The sequence below is a fragment of the Liolophura sinensis genome, chromosome 10 (assembly GCF_032854445.1).
Source record: "Liolophura sinensis isolate JHLJ2023 chromosome 10, CUHK_Ljap_v2, whole genome shotgun sequence".
Taxonomy (NCBI): domain Eukaryota; kingdom Metazoa; phylum Mollusca; class Polyplacophora; order Chitonida; family Chitonidae; genus Liolophura; species Liolophura sinensis.
Genome location: NC_088304.1, coordinates 13,204,054 through 13,231,928, shown reverse-complemented (window position 1 = coordinate 13,231,928; position 27,875 = coordinate 13,204,054). Strand labels below are relative to the sequence as shown.

Sequence of the window (27,875 nt, the reverse complement as noted above, 5' to 3'; positions counted from 1 at the left end):
TACCAGGGTAGTCAGTTCTATGGGTGAAGGAAACTGGAGTGTCTGACATTTCTCATGTGCCACACTTGATTTTCAACATTGGTAAAACTTGCCATACAAGCTTCAAGGACCCACAAGTTGAGAGAGCAGGGGAATATACAAATTTCCTGTCCACGGTTAAGATTGACCCCATACATGTACGTCACGTGTGCTTAGCACTGCAAGACAATCACCTATAACCACTAGGCCACTCCAGGCTCCTAGTACAATAACTGCCACATTTACAACCATGCACATGTAACGCATTGTGTGTACACTACTTGGATTTGAACTCTACTCAATCAATAGCACAATGGTCATAACCTCTGACCTTTGGACTATAACAGCATGCTGTGCACACACATCCAGTACTTGCATACATGTACACGCATGTATTAATATGGATGTAGGTTCTGGCCAAAACCTGACCTTACTTTTTGTGTCGGAATACATCTGTTAAAAGAATATGAGAAACTGATAACATATATTTACTTAACATTCTGACCTCTACTAATGAATTCAGCAATGATGCACTTAACTGTAGTCTTTCCCTGTTCCGGGCCATCAAACTTCCACTCAACACCCTGACATATGTATTTGGGACAACCAACACAAACAATACAAACTTATAGATCTATTAAAGCTCATGATGACCCTGCAGTCCTTGAAAAACATTTTTCATTTAATAAAGTCTTTAACTCATTGGTAGGCTGTGTTTCTAAAAGAATAATAGACATAATATCTGTGGTTTTGATAAGCAAATTTGATAAGTGATCAAGTTAAAAGGACACTATCATGTTTATAAATGTCGGATTCGATCCAGAGCTGATAGCAATTTTTCTTTAACAGCATTATTAACCATGGGCTATGAATTATAATTCCTGACTATTAAGGACACAATGCAACTCAGCACTAATTATGAACATGTAACTACCCTCTTTCTTCAACATTTTCCCATATAAAACAGGAACTTTCAGTGCAATTTATGCACATTTCAAACTTGACTTGGAGGTAAAATTGATTAGATTGGCCGATGTCATGGTTTCACAAAAAAGGTTAATTTTATCGGTCTACACAAAATAATGCCTTCAGAATATGCTTGAATAAACACCTTGCAAACATTCAAAAATCAGGTTATAATGAGAGTAATCAAGTCTATAAGGAGACATTCTGAAATGTAACCATAGAAGTTTTTAGAGCATTTACAGCAAATGTTGCACTGTCCTATGACCAGCTGATATGGTACCCAGTAGGTTACTCCGCCATAGGTAAACAGCTGGTAATTGTCAGGTAGGATGACGACAGTCCCTGTGCCTACATGTACATATACAGTCTGGGTTGGACCAGACAACCTGACATGCCTGCTGTTCATACACACTTACAGGTCTCCCCACGACCTTTGTGACCACAGAATTGTCCAGAAGACCTTTCTGTTGACAGATCGTTGGTCTCGATGGGGGATGGCGGATGTCAGTCTGTGGTGCAAGTGACATGTATTATATCATACATGTGTACACATGTATGTGGTCTGGGAGGAACATTTTCAGCAAGTCATCACAACACTGTATATTTTTATATGAAAAAAAGGATTATGAGAAACCTGAACTACAATGTACAATACATGAACCTTACAGGTTTAACAGTCATGTCAGGAAATGATATCATCTACTGAACAAAAACTTGAACGGCCAATTGGAATTTGATGAATAAAAGAAATGTATCCAATCCTTCAACATACTGTACATGTATATAAACCATTATTAACCTTTGAACACACACAAAAAACCCCAAGTAAATGTGCAATGATGTCATGCAGTCATACACATGTACATCAACAGGTATGATAATGCATCTGCATGTATGTTCACTGCATGCAGTACACACCCAAAGAAGGTTTAACAAAGAACGTCTAAGCCGATGACAACTACATGTATATCAACACTTTCCCACATCATAATAAAAAACTGGTCTTAGCCTGTAAGTACATGTACATGTGTGTGCTAAAATAGGGCCCATATACATATATGTACTATACATGTGCTGTACTTTGTAATTACATATCTTCACTTGAAATAGCATTTATTTATCTGCTTGATGTTTTACGCCTATACAATAATATTTCACTTATACGACAGCAGCCAGCAATATCGCGAAAGGATTGGAACTACATGTACAAGTAGGCAGAGTTCAGGGGAAACCCACGACCATCTGCAGTTGCTGGCAGATCACTTGATATACATGTAGCTAGTATGTACATGTAGCTAGTAGACACTTAACATTCTACACGTGTCAAGTGTACATCAATCTTACGGCCACTTTCATGTAAGCATCGCATTAACACATCTACACAATTTTAAGAAAAGACAACAAACATTATCACTTTATTTAGTTCTGTTTCCGCCATTTTTCCAAAATAAGGCATAATTTTGGAAAAAATGGCGGAAACAGAACTAAATCGCAACAGACATTTCTTTCTGCTGAACTTGGTAACTCAACTTGTAATCGGGAATTCTTAAGAAGCCTTGGGATGCGCCATGTTACAGCAACCAAAAACACAATGCTCTGATACTCGTACCCCAGAGTCATGTACGGTTAAAGGGTTAAACAGTGTTCGGGTGACATGAAATAAGCAGAAACAGCTGCGACCACGGGTTATGCAAAAAAGGGCAAGCTAAAATTGGCTGAAAATATGGTATTGCTTTGAATGTCACTTTGAACTGCGCTATCACAGTTATGCCACGTACCAGCCACATACCAAACACAAAAATTATGATTTTTAAACCTCTTGTGGGAAACTTTATCAATGCGTACATATACTGGATCAAGTGTTGTTTATTTTAAAGCACAATGAACCCAATAGCAAATCAGCAATTAATGTCGAAACAGCATACGATTATGATGACAACACATGTAGATGTCACATTTGAATTACATGTTTCTTATACATGTATTTTTCTGCCCACCTACAGATCTGCAGGCTGCTACAGGAGTCAAAAGTATTAGAGGCAAAAGACAAGGATGCTGCAGTTCCCTAATGGAATCATGTATCATGACGATTTACCGTACCAAATCTATATCCTTCAAAGCACTATCCTTTTGGGAGGAGCTAATGAGCGCTATCCTGTTGAGGGTTAATTAACACTGGTGCAAATCAACAACAGTAATTACACTGTATAAATGATGTATGTACATCTACGTTTTGTCGCCCACGCCTCCCCCTCAAGACGGAGACAACGTGACATTTTAACGGCTACCACGCAATCATTAACTACAGTAATATCCCCATCCACTGACTACAAACGTCTTGTTACGTCTGTATGTAATCGAATCGTACACAAGCATGATGCATGTCGATAAGAGCCTGAGCTGGATCAAACTTCTGCACTATTCCCATGCTCGGAAAAGTCTGTACTATGGCCTAGCCTGAGGTGGGGTGTGGCACAGCAGCAAAGAGTTCTACTAAACAAGCTGAAAAAGAAAAACAAAAAAAAACACGACTAAGGTATTCTGTGGCACACTGCTGTTGTACATGTATTGCTGCATGAAGATCCTGCACTTCATTTTATCCCATATGATGACGTTTTGTGCAATTTGGATGTCATTGCTTCATGAAATCTGTACTACATGGAAACATTCAAGTCACTATACATTTCCATGTCTGTTACGGTACTGTTCTTGATTTTATTATGACACCATTGCCTCTGATGGCAAGAATGTAACATGTCAGACAAATGAGATCTGAATCCAGGTCCAAATGGAAGTCCACCGAGTTTCACATTCGGAATGTTTTTACCGACCCAGCCAAAAGTCTGGAAACGCACCTGCTACACTAACTTGTCCACGTACATCAGAATGTTTGTAACCACCCAGTCAAAAGTCTGGATATGCACCTGCTATACTAACTTGTCCACGTACATCAGAATGTTTGTAACCACCCAGTCAAAAGTCTGGACAAGCACCTGCTATACTAACTTGTCCATGTACATCAGAATGTTTGTAACCACTCAGTCAAAAGTCTGGACAAGCACCTGCTATACTAACTTGTCCATGTACATCAGAATGTTTGTAACCACCCAGTCAAAAGTCTGGAAACGCACCTGCTACACTAACTTGTCCATGTACGTCAGAATGTTTGTAACCACCCAGTCAAAAGTCTGGAAACGCACCTGCTACACTAACTTGTCCATGTACATCAGAATGTTTGTAACCACTCAGTCAAAAGTCTGGACAAGCACCTGCTATACTAACTTGTCCATGTACATCAGAATGTTTGTAACCACCCAGTCAAAAGTCTGGATACGCACCTGCTACACTAACTTGTCCATGTACATCAGAATGTTTGTAACCACCCAGTCAAAAGTCTGGATACGCACCTGCTACACTAACTTGTCCATGTACATCAGAATGTTTGTAACCACTCAGTCAAAAGTCTGGATACGCACCTGCTATACTAACTTGTCCATGTGCATCAGAATGTTTGTAACCACCCTCTCAAAAGTCTGGATACGCACCTGCTACACTAACTTGTCCATGTACATCAGAATGTTTGTAACCACTCAGTCAAAAGTCTAGAAACGCACCTGCTATACTAACTTGTCCATGTACATCAGAATGTTTGTAACCACCCAGTCAAAAGTCTGGATACGCACCTGCTACACTAACTTGTCCATGTACATCAGAATGTTTGTAACCACTCAGTCAAAAGTCTGGAAACGCACCTGCTATACTAACTTGTCCATGTACATCAGAATGTTTGTAACCACCCAGTCAAAAGTCTGGACAAGCATCTGCTATACTAACTTGTCCATGTACATCAGAATGTTTGTAACCACCCAGTCAAAAGTCTGGATACGCACCTGCTACACTAACTTGTCCATGTACATCAGAATGTTTGTAACCACTCAGTCAAAAGTCTGGACAAGCACCTGCTATACTAACTTGTCCATGTACATCAGAATGTTTGTAACCACCCAGTCAAAAGTCTGGATACGCACCTGCTACACTAACTTGTCCATGTACATCAGAATGTTTGTAACCACTCAGTCAAAAGTCTGGACAAGCACCTGCTATACTAACTTGTCCATGTACATCAGAATGTTTGTAACCACCCTCTCAAAAATCTGGATACGGACCTGCTACACTAACTTGTCCATGTACATCAGAATGTTTGTAACCACCCAGTCAAAAGTCTGGATACGCACCTGCTACACTAACTTGTCCATGTACATCAGAATGTTTGTAACCACTCAGTCAAAAGTCTGGACAAGCACCTGCTATACTAACTTGTCTATGTACATCAGAATGTTGGTAACCACCCTCTCAAAAATCTGGATACGCACCTGCTATACTAACTTGTCCATGTACATCAGAATGTTTGTAACCACTCAGTCAAAAGTCTGGACAAGCACCTGCTATACTAACTTGTCTATGTACATCAGAATGTTGGTAACCACCCTCTCAAAAATCTGGATACGCACCTGCTATACTAACTTGTCCATGTACATCAGAATGTTTGTAACCACCCAGTCAAAAGTCTGGATACGCACCTGCTATACTAACTTGTCCACATACATCAGAATGTTTGTAACCACCCAGTCAAAAGTCTGGAAACGCACCTGCTATACTAACTTGTCCATGTACATCAGAATGTTTGTAACCACCCAGTCAAAAGTCTGGATACGCACCTGCTATACTAACTTGTCCACATACATCAGAATGTTTGTAACCACTCAGTCAAAAGTCTGGATACGCACCTGCTATACTAACTCGTCCACATACATCAGAATGTTTGTAACCACCCAGTCAAAAGTCTGGATACGCACCTGCTATACTAACTTGTCCATGTACATCAGAATGTTTGTAACCACTCAGTCAAAAGTCTGGATACGCACCTGCTATACTAACTTGTCCATGTACAACAGAATGTTTGTAACCACCCAGTCAAAAGTCTGGATACGCACCTGCTATATTAACTTGTCCAAAGTGTTTATGCCCACATACATATTCATACATGAATATACATGAATTCCCTGCGGGTAGTTTCGAAGTGTTATACAAGTGTATATATTATTTTAACTTGATTTCAAAGTGAGTGTATTCTTCTAAATGAATGATTTAAATAGAAAAGCTTTTTTCCAGCAACAAACAATGTGGATAGAGAGCTACTTAGTTAAGCCCTACCTAGACTGAACTTACACCTCTGTAAACAAATAAGGACGTTCTGCAAAAAAGAAGGTAAGTGTAAATATGAATCAGTATAAGATGATTTTTGTTTCCTAAATGAGTGTATGCTATTGTAGACAATGGTCAGAGACGTCAGCTATAGATTGTACCAGATTATATCCAACTCTGATGGAAATACATAGAGTCAAACATGTCAAACATATAGAAGAGAAACAGTCATTCTTTGAGTTAGCGCAGCCATTTGTACATGTATGCATGAGACACATGAATGCAAACCTTCAGCTCAATGCATGAAGTACTGAAATCGTGAATTTCGTAATTTACAGTAATTAATATGCACACAGAGCATCAACAATGGAAAATCCCCTTGTGTTATTGTGACTTGTATGCATGTAAAACTTTCAATACTTTTTAAAATACCAACCTAACATTTTGTTGAACAGTGATCCCAATGCACAATACACTAAGCAGGAATTCTGTAATTTATGGTATTTAATATGCACACACCCACTCAACGTTGAAATATCCCCTTCCTCCTATAGTTCTCTACATGTGAGCAAACTCTGTGATCAATACCTGAAGTACTTTTAAGATACCACCCCTAACATTTGTTTAACATTGCTTTTTCTATTATTGGACGCCAACGCCAACGCCAACGCTCAGGGTACGACATAAGCTACCCCTGTACGATATACACTCAAGTTAACGGAAAGCCATTACGAAATTGTCTACATGTATGGCCACCAGTTGGTTGATTAAACCTACTGTTAAGTGCCCAGGACACAACACTTGGCCAATGGCCAGTTTGCCATGCTGACAAACTTCTGATGTGTGATGTGGACGTGCACACCATACTGGTGAAAAACAAGTGATCTTCAACAAACAGCCGAGCATTGATTTATTTATTTATTTATTTATTTGATTGGTGTTTTACGCCATACTCAAGAATATTTCACTTATACGACGGCGGCCAGCATTATGGTGGGAGGAAACCGGCATAGCCCGGGGGGAAACCCACGACCATCCGCAGCTTGCTGGCAGACCTTCCCACGTACGGCCGGAGAGGAAGCCAGCATGAGCTGAACTTGAACTCACAGCAACCGCATTGGTGAGAGACTCCTGGGTCATTATACTGCGCTCGTGCGCTAACCCACTGAGCCACGGAGCCCCCTGCCGAGCATTGAGCATCCATGACCACTTACTGTCACCAAGGCTCAACCAACACAGTGGGGGGAATAGAGTCTATATTAAGACAAGGCCTTTGAGGGTGACAAGTGGCACAGATTAGCGTGAAGCATCACAAAGGATCAAATACTTTACCAATGCCTACTGTAGCAGTGAGATCTTTGTATAAATATTCTCACCACTGAACACTCAACGTATAAAGCTCTGTGTACATGTACTTGCACCCCACCCTCCCCCCGGGCTCTGACCCAATGTAAACAAGTCACCAGTGCTATATGGTCAAATAAGATTAGAGTTAATCTATTTCGTGGACTACATGTTGGTCGATCAATGACCTGCTTATCCCTAAACAGTGTCAGCCGACCACCGGATACATGTATACGCACCAGCGGAAGTCTGACATCGCACAGTACACAGCTCTGTACTAATACTGGACAGTGAACAGGTGAATGTACCAGAACAGTCATGTACAACGCATATATATGTTCACTTCATAACCCGTTTCAGTTCCTGTCGTATTTTTTTACCCTTTCTGTTCACAAACATCACTGAATCCAATGTTTATACTGGTTCATTCAATCCCAATGCTTTACAATTTACTTGATTCGTGAATTAAGCAGTTCTCAATAATATTTCATTTATATGACGGCAACAAGCATTATGGTGAATAGAAACCGAACAGAGCTCTGGAGAAACCCACGACCATCTGCAGGTAGGTGGAGGCCTTCCCGCATAAGGCTGGAGAGGATGTCAGCATGAGTTGTACTTGAACTCACAGCAGCCATAATGGTGAGAGGGTCCTGGGTCATCGCTCTACGCTGGCATGCTAACCACCTCAACCACAGAGGACCCTCAACTGACGCTATACATATACCTTTTGATCCTGAATGGAATTGACGCACACTCACTGTACCTTCAATGATCTGATTGATCTCCTGATTTCATAGCATGACCAAGAGAAAATATAAACAGCAACTTAATGTTGCTTCTGTTGTAGACGATACCAAGGCAACCAGTGTTCATTGAATTCCTTGCCAGTAGCGTTGACAGCCCTAGGATTAAAGCCTCAGCTGCATCAGGTTAATTGGTACTTGTCTGCTATTCTGTTTACCAGAGAAAAAACACACACATCATAGAACTGGCTGTTTTTCATGGAATCACCTGGAGGGTGAATATCTAACCTACCACACCACAGCACAGCAAAACTGCAGCTCTGGTACACATACATGTACATGTAAAAGCACATGGCCAATTCACAGATTTAGCCAAAATTTGAAACCAGAATGTCTCAATTCCAAATTTTTTCCTATATTCCACTTTCTGACATACCCTAATTCCTCAACCTTTTCGCATATGAAAGAGCAACTTTCACTGCAATTTATGCACATTCATAATTTAATTTTGGAGACAAAAACTACATTGATAAAAGTATAACAAAAGTATAATTTTACACAGAATAATGCCTTCAGGGTACATGTATACCCGAATTAACACCTTGCAAACGTGAAAAGGCTTACAGTACATTAATTTTGTAAGAATAGGGTGTCTCAACACTCAAAGACACTTAAATGTAGATGTAGACACTTCTGGCTCTCTAAAAAACCTATGAGAGCCATTATGAGACACTTGTCAATGCTTGTACCAAAGAGAAAGTTTTCTTACGTGTAAAATGTACATGTTACTATGCATGTACATGGCCTTTTAATAGCTCAATGCCATGAGCCAGAGTAGCAATTGAGCTCTAGAAAATCTGTGGCCCATCACTGTAGCCTCCTGGTGTTTATTTTTATCCACAGATAATAAAGTTCAGGTCTCAAGAGCTGAACCACATGTAATGTATTTAGATATACCTTATATACCCTTGGACATAAGTGAAGGTGTTAGAAACCCATTAACTGAGTATTACAGTCTGGACAAATGTGCACCATAATGCACTACAGCCAAGTCTGAAACTGTTACACATCTTATGTACAATTTATTACTTGTATATACAAACAGATGGTTTGATTAAAAATATATCTTCATATATAATAAAATATATCATATCATTATGGTCTGCCACAAACCTTATCACTTTTGTTGTATAAATCTATTTGATCAAATTTAGTCTCTTCCCGAATGATTTAAAAACCTGCTCCAATCAAAAACAGTATTAACCCATCTCTTCAGCCTAAACACTTATTCAGGCTGTGAGAGGTGTAAAAATGTATATGTAGCTTTGCAAACAGAGAAAAGTCTGAATGAGTGTTCTCTACAACAATGAAAACAGACCTACACATGCATATGACACTTTAATACCGTGAATAATGAACATTACGTGCCTTCATACAGAATCAATTCTGAGAGACCGCCAAGTCCAGGCTATGCCTAGCCTAAGCTGGAGGATGGTAGATTTATTCAAGCACAACCAAGGCTGCAGGGTTTAACACAAGAAGCACTATCTCCACTGTCAGCCAATCAGTGTCAATTGTGTATCCCTTTAAGCACTTCAGCACCTTCTGGTGAGGCACACCAAACATCAAGCCAAATGAATATGTACGCAAACAATAACAACATGTCAAATTATTTGGAAATACATGTTCCAAATGAATATCAGCAGAGGTATGCCACCTGCTGGACAAAAGCCCACTATTAGCAGGCCACTAGCATTCCACTACCTTTCCAACAACATTTCTCTGCCAAGGTTGTACAGTCACTGCAATGTTCTGTGGATATGCTTGTTCAGTCTACTGCAGCTCAATAGCTTTATGCAACCAGTCCATTACCGTTTCACAGCCAAGCTAATGGCATACCTTAAATGCCTTTAAACTTTTAAGCTCAACATGAGCTTATTGGTTTTCTAAACAGATGTGGCCACATGTACTGAATACACATGCATTTAAGTGTACATGTAAACTATTAAATGTGAACAATACTTTACTTACTTTGAAAAGTCTACACTATAAAAATGTGCACAGCATATGACACAGCACAATTACAATTACACCTGTTTTCGATAGATGTCATATTTTTCGCTATGGGGGGGAGGATACACAAAGGCCCACAAGAACAATACTGGGGGAGAGCATAAGGGAGATACAATTTCAAAAAACTTGCGATGAAAAAAAAAAACATTAACAAGATTAGCCATCCTATTCCAAGAACAGACAAAATTAACAGCATCCACACCAGGACATTCTGTATGTCTATATAATTATCTGAATTTTGAAACATCCTATTTTTTCTGACATCTTGTGAAACTGGACAACTAAACTGGAAAACAACCAAGAGTTATGTCCCTTTAGGTGTTGACGGTGGGGGGGGGGGGGAATGTGCGACTTCTTAACTGGATAAAATAATCATACCCATACAAACTAAAATATTAACCGTTAAGGCTAACTGCAGTATGTCTCTTGTACATCTTCAAATTAAACCTTTAACAATATTATTTAATGGGACAAGTCAATTGTGAACAGCCCATGGGAAACTTCCAAATAATGTAATGGCAAAACTGAAATGGCTGTGAACATTTTCAATTATTAAACTACCAACTCCATTATTTCAACTTCAACTGGCCTGCTATTAAGGTATTTATTCTGCTAAAAATTTAAATTTCATCAAGTCCTATGATAACATTTTTTTCTGAACAAAACTTTAATGAACGCATAGTAGCTAACAAAGTTACAGCAGTAGACAGTAAGAGATGGCATTCTCTCTGGTGAGCACCTTGGTGGGGAAGTTGGGGGGGGGGGGTGAAAACATTACATGTACTGTCTAGTGCTTCTACTGTTACACAGTTAAACCGTCATGACATCATCAGCCGTGTGTTTACAATTTCCTTTGTTTTCCCCAAAACAGAAAACTGACTCAGCATGGTGACACTGCCTGAGTATGCTGAACCGTTTGATATCTTTGAAGCTGAAGTTCTTTGTTTGAAATGCATGAGTGGCGAGCACATGTTGTGGTTGTGGAAGCCAGGGGTGCACTATGGTTAGGAGTTTTTGCTCGCATAATATGGGTACGCAGAAAAACAAAAGGAGCCTTCAAGCCTTATGTCCTTCGATGTAGAAGTCGTTTTTAGAGGTCACGTGAAAGATGTGTTTCTCTTTGTGGACCCTGAAGCTGACAGCTGCTGTCAAAGAGAAAGAAGGCTGACCTAGAAACGAGAAATCAGCTGCGATGACTACACAACAATAGTGTCATCTAGAAGACACATGCTCAAGACGAACGACTTTATATCCTGAAACTGTGGCAATCTGCCGAGACAAGGAGCTGCCAAAAGACAGTCGGGGATGGGGGGAGGGTGCAGAATCCCAGATGAAAACAGCGCTGAGAGAAAAATTGCGGGAAAAGAAGCAAGCATGATGTCATCATCGTCTGAGAGGGTAAACGACTGCAAAAATTGAACAGTTGGTGTCCGAGGTCCGCGCGAAAAAAGTGTCGCAGACACCCAAGAAAGACAACGTAAAATGTCGACAGACACCTGACAGTAGCACAAATGGAACATAGACTCACCTTGATCAGAGTTGCAACCCTCCAGGAGAGCAGAAGTGTGCAGAGACTGAAATATTGCGACTGGAACGCTCGCTGTTTGCTTCGCTGAATCCCACACGACCGTCTGTGTTTATCTGTCTTCCTGCTTGGCGGAAATTCGGTGACGTAGTTGGTCACGTGAGCTTGAGCTCCACAGCTCAGCAACCTGGCCATGTGACTTTCTGTTTATATCGCAGCTCGGGAAACACAAATAGAAGAAATGTGCCCTAGATTTTCTGCGGTTGCAAAAGCTAAACAGCTGGACTCGTGGTGTCTGAGCTGTGGTAATGGGACAGATAACGAAACCTGCAAACCACTGATAGAGAGACTTTGTTGTATATATTGAAAACCCAATACCATGTTTTCTTAGGCGCAGAAAACTGTGTCATGTGTTACATAGGCTCACCGCAAAGATGTAATCTTTAATAATTATTCTGGAATATCTTCCTGTAAAAGACTGTGTAAATAGCACTAGTTTTACCTTAGAACACGTACACAAAGGGCTACTGTGCCTGCTAGTGTCTGCTATGATCTCGATGTATGCATGGAGATGTATGCTAATTTAATGAGCATACAATGTTTCTTGCATATATGCATGTAATTTAAATTACTTTAACAAATGAAGCTGTACCTTGAAAACACCTTCAAGTATATTGTGGTCTGTGTAAAGCTCATCTCATACACGTAGTTCAAATATTTTATGACTTGTACTATAGCAAAGAAGTCTGACGATTTTTATCGTTATATATTTATTGTGTGTGCACTCAATTTTTTAAAGCCATTTATTCATTTATATGCATGCAGATCCAAGCTAACAATGCATCTCCCCGACTGGTGACCTGGGTGGCTTATGGGTTCAAAGGCAGAAAATCGCATACAGCACTTATATGTTATATGGCCTGTTAAGCAAACCATAAGGGTATATACTATGTCAATATATGCGTGAATAAAGCTAGCCGTGCATGCTGATTTGGTCCGTGCTGTATAGCCTTGGCAGAATTGACAAAAGGCCTCAGATTGTATGTATGTATGTATGCTTGAGCTGTTTATGCATGTCATTTTATATACCCCATACCGGTAGTTGCGTAAAAGTATACACCGTAACCCGCAGAACAGCTGCTTTGGGGTCGATGTACAGTGGTTGAACTTTACAAACCCTTATTCTGAAAAGCGTATATGCTAGCCGAAGGTAACATAAGATCGATTCTATGGGGCGATTTGTGGAATATATGGAGAGTCGCATGCATGGTGTGCAATGAATTAGATAGCCTATATTGCGTGCCATATGAAATACACTCCATATATACTCTCATCCAGCATGTGCATTTGTGGATATATGTATATGCTCGGGGTTTTACGACTTACTTTAACAATAAACTCAGTAAACGACGAGGAGCCATTAGGTACGTGTACATATATATTGTCTTCTCGTTGGCCGAGTCTTCGCCGCCAAAGTGCTGCTGCCACAGAAGTATCATGCCGAAGACACCGGGCATGGCACACAGCACAATTCCTTTGCCAACCAATCCTGCATGTTTCCTTGCTCTAACTTCTCAGATCTGAACACCAAGAGAGGCAGTAACGAGTACCATTTTAAAGTGTTTGGTTAGAACCGGATCAAACCGGCGTTTTGCATCATGCCACCGAAGATGTCCAGTTTTGGATATATAAGCACACCGCTGAAAACCATTTATTTTACACTGCTGACAATAGTATTAGATATAACAACAGCTTTTGAAACGAAGCAACAGTTCCAGAGTTATTAAACTCGGTATATTTATTTGACTCTTAACTGAGTACGAAGTAAAACACCAGTCAAAGAAATAAATTTATTTGACACGTGCTTTTCTTTGTATATACAGGTACATATTGTTGGGATTTTCTGGACCTTAAAACGCCATCTAATTGGTCAAAGGACCCACATATTCATAGTTTTGTTATGATGTGATAGCTGCTCTGAGCAAATGATCAGTACACTCTTTGGTCACGTGACTAGAGTACTGGCGGTGAAAACAAAGCGAATTTAACCCAGGTGAGATAGGTGCTAAAGAAGATTTAAGCATAAAAGATGAATTTAGCATTAAGGTGAGAAATTCTTTCTGGAAAAGTAATCAAGACGTATCTAGCCTCCAGACGTGATAGTTTCAATACCCTGCAGTACTTTAAACTTTAGCTCCGTGTTATTTATCACCGCCTGCTTCTTGCGACGAACCCGGTTGCACGAGACTATGAATATCTACCAAAGTATATGCAGCCTGAATTATGTTATATACCCTACATGGAAACTTCGTCTCCCTTCGTCTCCCCATCATTAGTTGTAAGCAAATATGCAAATCAGTCATTGATTAGCCAATGAAGTGGCCTGGTTGCATTGAAATCGACGTCGTCAAAGAGAAATAGCTTTGAGTAATTTTGTCGATGTTTTAGTCCCAGGAAAGAATATAAGAGTATTTCGTTAAGACTATATAGCTGTCACGTGCACGTGTTAGACAAATCTAAACACGTTTTCCAACGTATGCGTGCACGTGCACATGGTGCGTTATGCGTGAAATCAATGCAGTCTTGTACGTGTGATACGTAGTCATGCACCTGTGACATGCACCCTTTCATGCACGTGTGAGTGTTCAACGGAGACGGATATAGGCCTAGGATTTCTAAAATAATACATCATTATTTATATATTAAAGCACATATCCGGGAAATCACTTAATTTATGCAGATTCGACCTAGTGAACACAGCTCGTTATACATGTGTCAGCCCCAACCTGATTTGCAGATTTAATTAGGATAAGGGAATCTGGTTTGAAAATCAAATGAAAATCATACTGAACTCGCTCTGCCAATGATAGTTTGTGAGATTTTATAGTTAAAAAAACGAAACAAAAACCTTGCATCCATGCGTACAGAGTACTCCATTGTTTGTGTATAGTGTGGAGAACAAAATTTGAGCCATCATTCACTATTCTTAATTGTTTATGTATAGTGTGGAGACAAAAATGAGCCGTCGATCAATGTTCTTTATTGTTTTTGTTTAGTGTGCCGACAAAAATGAGCCGTCATTCACTGTTCTGTATTGTATTATTTTTGTGTTGCAGACAAACACTGAGCGGTCATCCAATGATTTTTATTGCTTAGTGAAAAAATGACCGTCTTTCAATGTTAATTATTGTATGTGTACATATAGTGTGCAGTGTAAAATTTGAGCCACCAAACAATGTTCTTCAGTTAATGTTATAGGTGTATGGCTTTTATATGTGACTCGATCTCTACCATTCCTAGCTTTATTTGTGAGAGACCACTATATAAACTAGATCAAGATTAGATTTTCAAGTACAAGCAGAAGAATTATGTCGGTCAACACAGTACTTTGATATCAAAATTTTATCAAAGCGTTTTGCATGGTTTATACCGTTTAATGAATTGTGCCCATGTAATTCGGGACCTTATGAGTACTTTAACGTGCATGCGTGTTACAGAAGATGACGTCATATTATGTATGACGTCATCTTACGTCTTAAAGGTGCTTCCATTTTGCATTGAGGAGAAGAAAGCCACGTGTCTAGTATTTTTAAAAAAGCAAATAAAGAAAAACAAAGAAATGAAAATCCAAATCTAACCTTTAACCTATAGTTGAGAAAATAACCAAAACATTAATTTTAATCCGTATAGTTATTCCGCGGTATGTTTATATATTTTGTCACCAAAGCCGTATCATTCATTTTAATCCATTACAGCCCCAACAGTATAGTTATTTCCCGGTCTGTTTATATATTTCGTCCCCGAAATCGTATTATGTTAGCTGCGCATGTGGTCAGTAGTTAAATTGCTCATAGCCTGTAAAACTTGTGAGTAGAAATTAACTTTGAACTTCGTTATCCCATGTGTCCATATATACCTCAATGGTTTTCCTTGTGACATGGAATCAAGAAAAAGTACCCTAGCTGGGTGCATGTACCCGCCTTTCATAGCTGCTCACGCTTGTATTTACACGCAATTTGTAAATGACCCTTTGACCGCGTTACAGGTCCGTGTCTTTATTTTGACGGGCAGCCATAGAGAGCGGCTGTCAAAGCAAAAATTAGGTCAACATCGAGGTGACCTCATTTCGACCGGTCGCTGATTGGCTGCCTATAGCCATGTTCTCAGCTGGTGCCAAACCATATGTTCAAGAGGAGTGCAAAGGCAAGTCATTATAGCTCGATGTAGAGGACGGAAAACTATGCCAAAACCATTCAAGAACCTATACTCTGAGAGGTTAAAGCTATTTATAGTTGGGCACAACCTATGGACGGCTTCTGTAATCGTGCCAACCCCCGGGAAATCGATATTCGATGTGGTCATTAAATCTACACACGTAGATAACACTTAATGGAAGCTGCTTTATAGGGGGAAAATGTACAGTCAGCAGCCATTTATTGCTGCAACGGTACATTATGCTGTCGTTAATATGGATGGAAAATAAATCACGACAAATTACTGCTGACCAGAAAGTAGTCCCGTGACCTGATTTTCGTGAATAGAAATTAATGAGCTTGGCTTGCTTGTGATATTAATTCGCTTAACGAATTAGGTCAGTTGTCCGAAGGTGCAATTGTGTGAACGGTACCCTAAATAAATCACAGCGGAACTGTGCGCTTGCGCAGTAATTAGGTCGATGGGACCGATTTCATGTATACATGTAGTGATTGCATCAAAATGTGTCCGTTTCAAAACCAATTTGTGATAATCAAGAAATAGCTGAGCCAGGCTACATGTATGTCAATACCATCAGTCCATAAACGATGTGTGTAGTTAACAGTAGAATTTGTTTTGCATGATACCTTATCAAAACAAATGAAATGGAAAGATAGTTGCTATAGTGATTTTATCATTAATACATGTAGAATTATATATAGGCGAGTGTTTAATTAAAACAATTAATACATTTTTTTTTAAACAAACGTTGTATATGCTGTATATTTTGAGCACCCGGAACCGGTTCCATTAAGTTAATGAGTTTAGAGTAAAATCACCTCCCGTTACAAATATAGACCTACACAAAATATGTACGTGTAACGACGTGTGTCTATGGATTGCGGGGCTTCACTGCTCTGTATATAAACATGCATAGGCTATAACAGCGGGCATGTTTCACAAAACACTTACATGTAACTAAAAGGAATAGCGGCGGGCCTCTGTCGCAAAACATATCATATTGCCATGGTGGGTCCGTTTAAAAATATGCATATTCTTGAGTACCGCGTAAAACACCAATCAAATAAATAAATAAATAAATAAAAATATGTATTTACGCCAAATATATACGGTTGGGCCATATACAAGATGCGTATGGCAAGAACGCCCTTTATATATACATATATATAATCAAAAAGACAATACGACGCTATACAAAGCTGCATATGTGGCGCTATCCTACACAACATGCATGCAGTTTGTGAACGTTGCAAATTTGTTTATTCTGTGTGACAAACCCACTGAGATTGATCGTTTGTGAGAAGTATACAGACATCAAAACACGGAGATGTCTTAGAATAATTTTGGAAATTATAAGTTACACATATGCGTTTTTTAAATTGATTTAAAAAAATAACCTGCTGATGCAATATGGGCAATGGAATAATCTTGTATGATGGCAGATAAAATGTTTTTGGTGGCTTGGAACTTTTTTCCAGTATTTCTTTTTATATGTGTGCTGTCTTCCTTGTGCTCTCACTCTCATGGAATGAACTTGTATGATGGAAGATACAGTTTTTGATGGCTTGGAATTTTTCCAGTACTTCTTTTATATGTGTGCTGTCTCCCTTGTGCTCTCACTCTCATGGAATGATCTTGTATGATGGAAGATACCAAGTTTTTGATGGCTTGGAACTTTTTTCCAGTACTTCTTTTTATATGTGTGCTGTCTTCCTTGTACTCTCACTCTCATGGAATAATCTTGTATGATGGAAGATACAAAGTTTTTGATGGCTTGGAATTTTTCCAGTACTTCTTTTTGTATGTGTGCTGTCTTCCTTGTGCTCTCACTCTCATGGAATAACCTTGTATGATGGAAGATACAAAGTTTTTGATGACTTGGAATTCCCCCCCCCCCCAGTACTTCTTTTATATGTGTGCTGTCCCTTGTGCTCTCACTCTCATGGAATGATCTTGTATGAGGGAAGATACAGTTTTGATGGCTTGGAACTTTTTTCCCAGTACTTCTTTTTGTATGTGTGCTGTCTCCCTTGTGCTCTCACTCTCATGGAATAATCTTGTATGATGGAAGATACAAAGTTTTTGATGGCTTGGAACTTTTTTCCAGTACTTCTTTTTATATGTGTGCTGTCTCCCTTGTACTCTCACTCTCATGAATGATCTTGTATGATGGAAGATACCAATGTTTTGATGGCTTGGAACTTTTTTCCAGTACTTCTTTTTATATGTGTGCTGTCTTCCTTGTGCTCTCACTCTCATGGAATGATCTTGTATGATGGAAGATACAAAGTTTTTGATGGCTTAGATTTTTTTCCAGTACTTCTTTTTATATGTGTGCTGTCTCCCTTGTACTCTCACTCTCATGGAATGATCTTGTATGATGGAGATACTAAGTTTTTGATGGCTTGGAATTTTTTTCCAGTACTTCTTTTTATATGTGTGCCGTCTTCCTTGTGCTCTCACTCTCATGGAATGATCTTGTATGATGGAAGATACAAAGTTTTTGATGGCTTGGAACTTTTTTCCAGTATTTCTTTTTATATGTGTGCTGTCTTCCTTGTGCTCTCACTCTCATGGAATGATCTTGTATGATGGAAGATACAAAGTTTTTGATGGCTTGGAACTTTTTTCCAGTACTTCTTTTTATATGTGTGCCGTCTTCCTTGTGCTCTCACTCTCATGGAATAACCTTGTATGATGGAAGATACAAAGTTTTTGATGGCTTGGAATTTTTTTCCAGTACTTCTTTTTATATGTGTGCTGTCTCCCTTGTGCTCTCACTTTCATGCAGTAATCTTGTATGATGGGAGAAACAAAGTTTTTGATGGCTTGGAATTTTTTTCTAGTACTTCTTTTTATATGTGTGCTGTCTCCCTTGTGCTCTCACTCTCATGGAATGATCTTGTATGATGGAAGGTACAGTTTTTGATGGCTTGGAACTTTTTTCCCAGTACTTCTTTTTGTATGTGTGCTGTCTCCCTTGTACTCTCACTCTCATGGAATGATCTTGTATGATGGAAGATACAAAGTTTTTGATGGCTTGGAACTTTTTTCCAGTACTTCTTTTTATATGTGTGCTGTCTTCCTTGTGCTCTCACTCTCATGGAATGATCTTGTATGATGGAAGATACAAAGTTTTTGATGGCTTGGAACTTTTTTCCAGTACTTCTTTTTATATGTGTGCTGTCTCCCTTGTGCTCTCACTTTCATGCAGTAATCTTGTATGATGGGAGAAACAAAGTTTTTGATGGCGTGGAATTTTTTTCTAGTACTTCTTTTTATATGTGTGCTGTCTTCCTTGTGCTCTCACTCTCATGGAATGATCTTGTATGATGGAAGATACAGTTTTTGATGGCTTGGAACTTTTTTCCCAGTACTTCTTTTTATATGTGTGCTGTCTCCCTTGTGCTCCCACTCTCATGGAATGATCGTGTATGATGGAAGATACAGTTTTTGATGGCTTGGAACTTTTTTCCCAGTACTTCTTTTTGTATGTGTGCTGTCTCCCTTGTACTCTCACTCTCATGGAATGATCTTGTATGATGGAAGATACCAAGTTTTTGATGGCTTGAAACTTTTTTCCAGTACTTCTTTTTATATGTGTGCTGTCTTCCTTGTGCTCTCACTCTCATGGAATGATCTTGTATGATGGAAGATACAAAGTTTTTGATGGCTTGGAACTTTTTTCCAGTACTTCTTTTTATATGTGTGCTGTCTTCCTTGTGCTCTCACTCTCATGGAATAACCTTGTATGATGGAAGATACAAAGTTTTTGATGGCTTGGAATTTTTTTCCAGTACTTCTTTTTATATGTGTGCTGTCTCCCTTGTACTCTCACTTTCATGCAGTAATCTTGTATGATGGGAGAAACAAAGTTTTTGATGGCGTGGAATTTTTTTCTAGTACTTCTTTTTATATGTGTGCTGTCTTCCTTGTGCTCTCACTCTCATGGAATGATCTTGTATGATGGAAGATACAGTTTTTGATGGCTTGGAACTTTTTTCCCAGTACTTCTTTTTATATGTGTGCTGTCTCCCTTGTGCTCTCACTCTCATGGAATGATCTTGTATGATGGAAGATACAGTTTTTGATGGCTTGGAACTTTTTTCCCAGTACTTCTTTTTGTATGTGTACTGTCTCCCTTGTATTCTCACTCTCATGGAATGATCTTGTATGATGGAAGATACCAAGTTTTTGATGGCTTGGAACTTTTTTCCAGTACTTCTTTTTATATGTGTGCTGTCTTCCTTGTACTCTCACTCTCATGGAATAACCTTGTATGATGGAAGATACAAAGTTTTTGATGGCTTGGAACTTTTTTCCAGTACTTCTTTTTATATGTGTGCTGTCTCCCTTGTGCTCTCACTTTCATGCAGTAATCTTGTATGATGGGAGAAACAAAGTTTTTGATGGCGTGGAATTTTTTTCTAGTACTTCTTTTTATATGTGTGCTGTCTCCCTTGTGCTCTCACTCTCATGGAATGATCTTGTATGATGGAAGATACAGTTTTTGATGGCTTGGAACTTTTTTCCCAGTACTTCTTTTTGTATGTGTGCTGTCTCCCTTGTACTCTCACTCTCATGGAATGATCTTGTATGATGGAAGATACAAAGTTTTTGATGGCTTGAAACTTTTTTCCAGTACTTCTTTTTATATGTGTGCTGTCTTCCTTGTGCTCTCACTCTCATGGAATGATCTTGTATGATGGAAGATACCAAGTTTTTGATGGCTTGGAACTTTTTTCCAGTACTTCTTTTTATATGTGTGCCGTCTTCCTTGTGTCCTCACTCTCATGGAATAACCTTGTATGATGGAAGATACAAAGTTTTTGATGGCTTGGAATTTTTTTCCAGTACTTCTTTTTATATGTGTGCTGTCTCCCTTGTGCTCTCACTCTCATGGAATGATCTTGTATGATGGAAGATACAGTCTTTGATGGCTTGGAACTTTTTTCCCAGTACTTCTTTTTGTATGTGTGCTGTCTCCCTTGTACTCTCACTCTCATGGAATAATCTTGTATGATGGAAGATACCAAGTTTTTGATGGCTTGGAATTTTTTTCCAGTACTTCTTTTTATATGTGTGCTGTCTCCCTTGTGCTCTCCTGGGCACCACATTGTAAAATGAACTCACTGTATAGCGGACCAGCGGATGGAACAATGTACATATACATGTACAGAAATCACTGAGCATGGATATTTTGATGGAAGTGATATCTGATGGAAGTGAATAAATTTAAAGCAATTAACCAACAAAGCTTTAATGGAGAACATGCATTAATGGTTAACACTCATTAATGGTTAACATGCATGATAATGTTGCATTTATCAATCAGTTAAATGTATTAACTTGTCATAAAGTCTAGTATACATGTATGCTGAGTGGTCCTGTTATATTATACACGAACCCCCAAGGCAGAAATGGAGAGGTTGCCAGTGCATATATAGAACTGTGAAAAAGAGCACAACAGGTGCTGATTCCATATATAAATTAAGTCATAAGGTTTGCAGCAAAACCCAACAGCCAAAGGTGGTCAGTATACGTCAAAAGCCTGTAGCCTTTTTATTAATGCCTATAACTGGAAGGTATACCTCATGGAAGGATCCAATACATCCAATGCCCCACCAACCCCTTCTCGTGATAACGTTTTACTGTTCACTCCATTCCCGGTGAAAAGCATTTGTGGCGTAATGACGTCACAGAAAGATTTAGCATTTGTAATCAATATGTGGGACATCCTGTTGACCTATTCGCAACAATACTGCTTATTGCGTGCTCTTGATTGACAGCTCGGAAACTACTGAGTATTGAATATAATGGTCCAAACCACTCATGTTGCATGCTTGTCTTTCAATTGCTAGGACACGCAAATCCAGCCTTGGATATGATATTATTGGTCACAACAAGCGCACGTGTGGCTGTTTACACAGCCTATAACGTTCGTTGAAGAGCACTTGTCCCTCACCAACATGATGGACTGGTACTTACCAAAGGTCGGTGGTTTATTCCACCAATAAAAATGACCGTCGCCATGACGGCCTTAAACGTCTTCAGTCCGTTGTTGAATAGCTATACTATCCTAGGGTCATTGAGTTTGGCATTATGCCAAGCGTTTTAGCTTAAAACAGATTTTAATCCCTACATATATGCACAAAACAATGAACACTTTTCCTCATGTGATCCAGGGTCAACCTTGGATCGGGTCACACCTAAGACCTTGAAAGAGGAAGTTGTAGCTCCCTCTCTTGGCGTTCAGCAATTTGGGGATAGTACAACAACTGATTGACCCGTATCAGTATACTGGTTCGTGTGGGGCAGCATTTTTTTTTCATCTCAGTGAAGGAGCACTAGAAAACAGAGCGGTGGAATCCATCCTGCAACAAGGGGGCACATTACTTGCACTCTAAAAACTCCTTCGTCTTCATATGACTGAAAAATCGTTAAGTACGACGCTAAACCCTAAGCACTCATTCATCAATCGGCCCTGTTTCCTCGCTCTAAATCTGTTCGTGCTTAGCACCAATTAGGTGAGGCAGCAATAATACAATTTCTATAGCCTGTCGTATGACCCAACCAGGTTTTGACCCAGGTCTTCCGACCTCAAAGAGGACGCTCTAACCATTAGGTCACTGAAGTGGTATAAGAAAAGAAAACAGAACACTACACCAAATGTATATAGGCCTAGGCACCGATAAAACATAACAGAGCAAGTTTTAAAAGATCAGCTTTGTATTTTTGTAATAGTGTAGTATAATGACTGAAAGACAATGCGGAGCTCCCGAGCTCCGAGAGTACATACTCGTTATTAAAGTTTCGTCGGCATGACAGCTATAACTAACATGGTATATATAGGCCTACACTCAAAAAATTATCTGTTAAATTTAACAGACAGTTTGTTATCTAGGCGATGCTAGAATGTATTCTGTTATTGCAACAGATTATTCTGTTAAATATAACACATATATTCTGTTAATTCAACACAACCATTCATACAGACTAACAGGATATTATGTTGAATGTGACACAATACTGTGTTATAATAACAGAATAGATTCTAGCATCACTCAGACAACAGACTTTCTGCTAATATTAACAGATTAATTTTTTGTGTGTAACTACCATAGTAGTTATATGATAGTTATGCGTAGTTGTGTCGTTATTACAGTTAGTTATGTTGGACATAAGTTATACACTTTAGTTGTACGAAACCAATTCTCTCTCCACGACCGACTATTCGAATCTATCAACACTAAAGCCCCGTCCAGACTATCCAACATCACTCAACTTTTGCTGATTCAACAAGAGTCAGCTTCAAGTTCAGTGAACAAGTTTAGCCGTGTTGAGTGGTCTGGACGTGTTCTTCAACTTCGTTCAACAACACTCAACACCATCCAACGTTGTTGAATCGGAAATGTTGGATCGTGTTGAGTACTGAAGAACACGTCCTGACCACTCAGCACGGCTGTATAGATGGAAGGCGTGTTTTTTTATATTGATTCAGTTCAATTTAGTTCAAATCTTTTGACGGCATAACGGAAGTTCGTGTTTGTGCGTGCGTATAATTAAAACTGTCAAATATACCTGCATTCTAAAATAGAAATGTACCTACTGCCTCCGCTGTGATTACATCTCTAATATACTTGGGCGACTTGCTTTTTACAACGGCCACGACGAAAGCGAGGCTCGTGCATTACGTCACTTCTGTGATGACTACTTTCGCCTTCTGTAAATAACTGCACGTGATGGCGAGCTCACCGACATGTTGAGCAGTGTGCAATTTACAGGCGTTCGTGGCTATTATCATCATCTCTGTCCGTGCTCTAGTTGAACCATAGCAATTCAAATATATTTACACATATACCACTTGATTTTCATAACAGAATTCAGAGGGCACAGTTATCGTAGGTTCCTCACTGTGTTCTCAATGCTGGATGACCTCAGACATAGGACTTTTACCAGACCTAGCCGATTAAACTGCAATGACATCTTTTTACCTATATGCCGCACGAAGAGCGGTGGCCTGCTTTGCCTTCAACTCCACAGAAACGCAACCGCTTGCCTTGACATACGCAATGACTTTTTCTTTCGTGGGTGCTGCCATGTTGAATAACTTAATAACTTAATATTCATTAGCTATTACGTGTTCATTTTTATTTTGGACGTTTTTGATTGATTCAGTTACAGGCAGGTGCTTGATTTTTATACCATTGGTAGAAATTTGGACTCAAGGAATCTGAAAATATTCCCAAATTTTGGGGGAAATCACTGCGCTGATGGCGCCCATCTTCTCTCGGTACCGTAGGATCACGTAGAAAGGCGCGTGATCTCGAATGATACCTGATGCTAGAATAGAGATGTAACATTGTACCAGGATCACTTTGGTTTTACACGTTCAGTAAACATTTTATAATGTCATCCCGAGAACGTCACGGGACAGGGCTTTTAATCACATCCGGCGTTCTGTGGCAGTCATGTGTCTGTGTCAGTTCTGATGGACTGGAAAAGTGTGTTTAGATTGTATATTTCAGAGAATGTTGGATATTTCCGTGGCACTTGACTCCGCAGGTTTTGTTTTCTTTTTCTATCAGGAGAGCCACAGGATAGTAGCGGAACTTCAGCCCAGGCCTTTCCCCGTGCTATACCAGCACCCACTGTGTAGGCCTACATGTGCACTAGATGCCCCAGGTGTTTGTTTTCCATCTGTCGAAACAAATGTCCACAGTCTTCAGATTCATGTAAAATGATGACGGTATTAATGAGACCTAAACAGGATTTAGGCTAACTGACGTTGTATACATATGCGTTGTCATTTGTTAGATCAAATTATTCTGACATGTAATGGATATGCTAGATTTACCGGGTACGTATGCTTGGAGTTTCACGTCGTAATTAACATTTTTTTCCGTGGTATGACGATGATGAGTCATTAGGTGCGTGTACATATACTGTGTCTTGTTGTAGCAGGGAAAGTTCATGCTGCCAAAGTGCTGCCGACACTGAATTATCATGCCGAAGACACCAGACATGACACCCCACACACTCACATTATACACCGGGTCAACCAGTCCTGTTTCTTTGCTCTAATCTCTCAGTGCTGAGATCCAAGCCAAACAGAAGCAAGTACCATTATTAAAGTATTTGGTATGACCTGGCCTGGATTTGATCTCTCAACGTCGAGGCGAACGCTGTAACCATTAGGCCATCGTGTTCAGTCTGGAAGGACTTCATTCATGCATATAGTAGGCCTACGTATTTGGTGTACGTCTCATTATAAGTGGGAAACGTTTCCTGTTCAAAACCAGTTTGCACCAAGCTGTGTGACATGTTGTTCATTTTGTGGGCAGACAGGTAACATAGTACTCGTGCACTTGTTACAAGAGGACTTCGGTCATTCGTTGTCATGTTGATCATCTGTTTAGGAGTAACTGTAGGTGCTTTTTCTCAGGGGAGGCCACTCTCAAAAGGCATTGTCATTTTTTGTATCTTTTAGAGTGACCTCCCTTGAAATGCTAGTTTTGGCTCATAAATTTAACTATCCGTCATTACAACAGGAGTTCCATCACTTAGTGACTTTGGTACGCATAATTGCAGTAGTGGACTAATACTTCTTAAAAGCTGGATCAGGATGAGATAGTTAACAGCTGCAACAAGCAGCCCCATGGCCAGCGAGGTCGCATGTTCGAATCCAGCTCTCTCTGTTTTTGCTGCCACTTTATCTCACGACGGGTTTGTCAGGTCGGATATAGTTCACACCTGTCATTCCGGTTTCCTCTACCAATACACCCGCACTTCTCCATAAAGCGTTAAGCACCAATCAGTCTTAAAAAGCCGTGTAACCAACGATAAAAATAAGTACAAAAAAGTGCACACAGATCAGCCCCTGGAACAATGGGGTCGGGGGCACTCACAGGAATATTCCGCCTGTCTGGCTAGAATAACTATATGGCGCGTGATGGTCAGCTTTACTAGAAAATTATGGGCTGAGTTCATCACCAGCTTACCCATGAAATAATCAGATGCTAACTATTCAACACTGGTGGTTTTATATGCAGTAATTAATATTATCCATTATTCTTGACTTTTATTTAAAGGAATAATTGCTTCAGAGGATTTGCGAGGAAAATCAGTTTGTACATACCCCGCCCATGACAGCACACACTGATTTGCGCCATCGGTTTTTCTCTTTTTTTTCTGCCTATTGTAAATCTACGACGTCACATCACAAGGAGACGTTACCGAGATTTTTTCGCCGTATATTTTTTTTTTGACTTCAGTAACAGTTACAATCCACTGTTCTTCCTCAACCAGGCCATAAAGCTCGTTTGTTGTTTGGTGCGGCTTTATGTTATAAGAGTTTCCCACATACCTGGTGTAGTGCAGTGTTTTTCTCTTTACTAGGCTTACATGTTACATTTTATCCATAAATCCGCATATTTTTCCACGTCTATACAGCGTAAATATTAAATATAGAGCGACCTCGATGTTCACGAGGCCTTGACGATAATAATCGGTGGACCAAGAAGTCTAAGTTTTGTTGGATTCCAATTGTGTTCCATTAATTGCTAGATATTCATGTTTTCCGCCAATCATACCTGACCGTCCTAAGTGAAAACGTGTTGATTAGACTTATGGCGGTAACCAACAATCAAATAAATAACAAAATAAATAAATAGATGAGAGAGCAATTCCACAAAGCCACTTCGTCACAATGCTTATTTTCTGTCAGTGGAAGTTTGAAATTTTGCCTCACCTTTTGAAGTCAAAATTTTGATTTCTAGGGTACAATGACAATATTAAGCTCTTAAATAGTATTTTAAGTCTTGATTTAAGTCACAAACGCCTTTGCGGAATCGGCAACTTAACATCAGTAATAAACCCGCATTAATGGCGTTACCAGGTTTTCTCGTCCGTTTAGAACCACAGCAGACTCGAGACTGCAATTTCAAAGGATTTCTCGTCGCGTCCTGTTATTAAAGTTAAAGGTGGAGAAAACATAGTTCAGATGAAAGAGATGCGAAAACCTGGTCGTAAATGTGGCATTCACTATTTTTTAAAAGATTTTTCTTTAAAAAGAAAAAGACACATGAAAACAATTTCTGAAAAGTGGGTATTTGGGACCACCTGTTGGTATATATTATCTTTGTGTAAATGCTGTTATAATTGAGGGTGTAACGCGTGTTTAATAAATATATTTGCACTATAATTTAGTCTTTTTAGCTAGCAAATGTGTTCAACCTGGATTTTGATCATATTTCTATTTTCAATTGATTTGTAAATATTATTATAATTAAGACTGAATGTATATTTTTGGGATATAAACAACGAATTTACATTCAAATAAATTTATTAAACATGCACCACATCTTTATTAGAACATTGTTATGCAAATACGATAAATACCAAGAGGTAGTTCCAAAATACCCAACATATAAAAATGTTTTCAAATATACGCTTTTTGTAAGACGATATTTGCGAACAAATTTTCGCACGTTTTCATCTGATTTTGGCATAATGTTTATGTTTTCTTCTCCTTTAATCACGTCTACAGTGAGCAGCATTTGTCAGTTTGATCACCTATAACAGCAGTGTCTTGTACCAACAAACCTGCCCCTTGATCTACCCAATATATCCCACACCATCCCGTTGTCTGTACAAGAAGCTATTGGTTATGTCCAACCGAAATTTATACCAGTATGGCAAAATCAATGGGATAACTCTGTTACAGGAAGATTCTTTTATTCTCACAGCCCTCAAATCTCTGTAAGCTACAATCTCCCTCTCAA

The 27,875-nt window shown here is 39.3% G+C and overlaps 1 protein-coding gene across 1 annotated transcript in view; it reads right to left on the bottom strand.

Moving 5' to 3' along the window:
- LOC135476562 (protein yippee-like) overlaps positions 1-12,219 on the bottom strand; it is a 44,174-nt gene extending 31,955 nt beyond the window's left edge. Inside the window, exon 1 of the mRNA XM_064756621.1 lies at positions 11,881-12,219. The gene's annotated coding sequence lies outside the window, so the exon portion shown is untranslated. The remainder of the gene's footprint in view (positions 1-11,880) is intronic.
- Positions 12,220-27,875: the final 15,656 nt, after the last annotated feature.